Source organism: Arachis ipaensis, chromosome B05, assembly GCF_000816755.2.
Source record: "Arachis ipaensis cultivar K30076 chromosome B05, Araip1.1, whole genome shotgun sequence".
NCBI lineage: Eukaryota > Viridiplantae > Streptophyta > Magnoliopsida > Fabales > Fabaceae > Arachis > Arachis ipaensis.
In genome coordinates this window covers 43,142,656-43,146,201 of record NC_029789.2, presented here as the reverse complement: position 1 = coordinate 43,146,201, position 3,546 = coordinate 43,142,656, and positions in this window count along the sequence as shown.

Below are 3,546 nucleotides of genomic sequence, written 5' to 3'. Positions count from 1 at the left end.
AAATATGACAAAAATAGATAATATTACTGTTTTGCAGGGGTTAAAAACCGCCGCTAAATTCAAATGTCCCATTAAAATTTTAAATTTTCTATTATTTTGCCTCTTTTGAAAAAGTATGTTTATTAATCTTAATTTATTTTTCTTTTCAACTAATTTAAAGAAATTGCAATCAAGTAAAATAGCTCAATTAACATAACAAACCAAATTAAATATATGCAAACATAACATATATAATGTAATTGTCATAACATCATCCAAAATAAAGTAAGAATGCTTAAGTTGAAGAAAATAAGCATAAAGCACTAAACCAACTTAAATGCAAAAGTATCTTAGAACATTGATCGAAATTCAAAATTTTTGTTGCGGGTCGTGATTGGCAGATGAAGATGGCCCTGCGCATGACGAGTCCAGTGTACCGCCCAAAAAAGCCAACTCTGCAGCAACCTCAGCTGGCAAATTGCCTCCTTGCTGTTGGACTAGATATCCCAAGACCTTATGTATCGACTGTCTCTTCACCTGCTCTTCTTCTAGCGTAGCCGTCAATTCCGCAATCCTCCTCTCGTACTCTTTGTTGGGCTCTGTAGAACCCGACAGTTGTCCAACAACGTTACCAAAGTCTTGGGTGGGACATGGTCCAACACCTAGGGCACAAACTCGTCCTAGGTGCTCCTTTCCAAGAACTTGTGCTAGCAAATCATTTTGTGAAAGGTGCCTAGAGGATCCATCCTACCTCTCAACATTCGCAATTGCTTCCTACAAATATACAACACATTGGAAAGGCATGAGTTAACAGTAGCATGATATATACAGTAAGCTAAGTTGCTTGAAATTTTCAAACATGACTTACACTAACAACACGCACATCAGGATGGATATACGACCCACCTTTTTTCTTATGAGTCATGATAAACAACTCTCCTCTACCAACAGGCCTTCCTTGCTCTTTCTCCTACATCGTTGATATCGACACAATTTAGTAAACAACAACAACATACTCAGGAAGATTAATCAAAATCTTAATGCAAATAATGACGTATTACCACTTCCTCTTTTTTTTCTTTCCAATGTTTTGGAGCCCCCAGTATGTGTGTAAAGTTGCTTGCTCCGATTTAAAGCATTCTGTTTACACTTTTTCTATGAACAAATAACAGAACAAATGTAAATGAGAAAGATAGATGTTGATTATAAAATGTAAAGGGAGTAATATGTATACACATGTATGTTTTTGTGGAAATAATAAAATATACCAAGGCTTACCTTTGTTTTTTCCTTCTGGCGATAGTCAATGAACTTTTTTTATTCATTTTCTTCTATTCCTTTCGGGCGATGCTCAAGATTTTCCTCATAAGTCCTTATTTCTTTGTAGCACCTATGATACAAGTGGTGCCTTGTATCCTTCTAGTTCTTTCCTATTCTCTTCATAATATCGCACTTTATTTTTCCTCCGGCATCGTCCTCATAGTGAAAGACCCACTGCAATTAGTTGACATTGTTATTAACCAAGACCAACTAACAAGCATAAGACTGATAATTTGAAGAAATGCCACAACCATTACAGGCGTAATTAAATTGTTAAAATATGACACTCAAATCCAGTACAAGCAGTCGCAATTACGTATAAATGAGAATTGCTTAAATAATGATGTGAAAAACAAAATATAAAAATTTTATGAACCATATAATTTACCCATGCAAAAGCCCTTACAAAAAAAATCGAATACTAAAATTGCTTAAATTGTTGACGCTTAAAGTTGTACCTTAATCATATCGTATGCATGTTCCTTCTTAGCTTTGTTTACATGCTTCTAACTTTCTGCACATATGGTGAAATGGAAATAATCCGCACCCAAACTCCCTAAGAAACTACTGAATAATCCAGCATCCTGACCAATCGGTTGCAGCTCTTTGTTAAATGGGAGTACTATCTTTCTATTGGAAGGGAGCGCTATAGCCTCCCTCACGCTCAGCCTAGAATCTTTTCTCACGCCGTCCTCTAAGAAGTGTATAGGAAACAAAATTACTATCTAATCATTGCAAAAAAAGAAAATAGAGGTAAAGGACTTTAAAGATAACTGTTTACAAAAATAGGATGAAAAAAAAGTTTACCAATAATAGTAACTTTCCAGAAATCTGTATCTCTATGTTTCCCGTTGTTGTGTTGACCTTCGACTTCTTGGGCAGCAAACAAGTCGTTGATGTGGTCATCAAATGATGGAACTTCATCCGCCTCTGGGTCGTAATCCTCATCCTCTAGTTCATGATCAGCCACTTCCGTGCGATGCTGAGTCTCCAATTGTTCTGTGGGCGTTTGAGGATCATCAGCACTGCTCGACTGCACAATCCTATGATCGATGTGCGGTGCATGAAATGGTTTATTGATATGGGTTACCGGAGCTGTATTAGCTGAAGACGAAATCGGAGGAGCCCTATCACGTGGTTGCTCACGTGATGTCTGAGCTCCTCTAGTCATGGACCCAACCTTAATACAATATGAAAGCATTTAGAATTATATTCATAGAGAAAGAATTAATATTGAGAATTAATTTAATTCATAAACTAATCATTTTGCCGGGAGAAAATTAACAACATGATTCAATGATGCATTTGAAGGATAACTAATTTTCACATAAGATTACATCAAGAAATGTTAACCACAAACACTAACTGTTGTCTCTTCAGTTCTGGCATTAGTTCCGGCATTTTTCGGGGGTTTCCGTATACTGTTGTATCGTGGTTTCCTAGGCATCCTTACAAACCTTGACAAAAAATAATATTACTAGACAAATGATAAGCACAACGTAAAAAGACCCTTAAAGCAAATAGAAAATACAAACTATACCCCAAAATTAGGGAATACAAAATTATGAAATCTATATGGAACACTATAAGGTGCATTACATGATACATCATGATAAATAGAATGTTATAATTTATTTTTTTTAATAATTTAAGTTTTTAATCAATTAAGTCTAATTAAATTTTTTTAACATAAAAAACATTAATTAGTTTTAATATTAGTTCAAGTCTTATTATTTAATAGGATTAATGACTGGTTTACAAATAAATTTGAATGTGTCATAAAAGTAGATGTATTTCAAATTAATTCTTAACCTGGTAAGTAAAAACACTTGAATAAGTGAAAGATTATTTATTATCAATAGCCAAAAATCAAACTTGACAAAATGCTACTAATATCCTACATTGGAAATTCATTATTGAAATAAATAAACAAATAATAGTAGTATTTTATAATATTATAATAAATAGATAGATGAGTTATTATATTGAGGTGGGTTCCCTATATTGAATGCAGGAAATGAATCTTGTGCTGATACTCTTCCCTACTCTCTAATTACTTTGCTTATTTTTGGCGATAAAAAAAGGGAGAAGAAAATACATCATGAATGCACAAAAAATCCAAAACCATCAACCAAGGTCATACCCACAGTAATAACATCATTTTCACAGTATCAGCAGCAACCATACCAAATCAATTAGCTGATAACATTACATCAACAAGAGATAACAGACCCTATCAAGAATTTC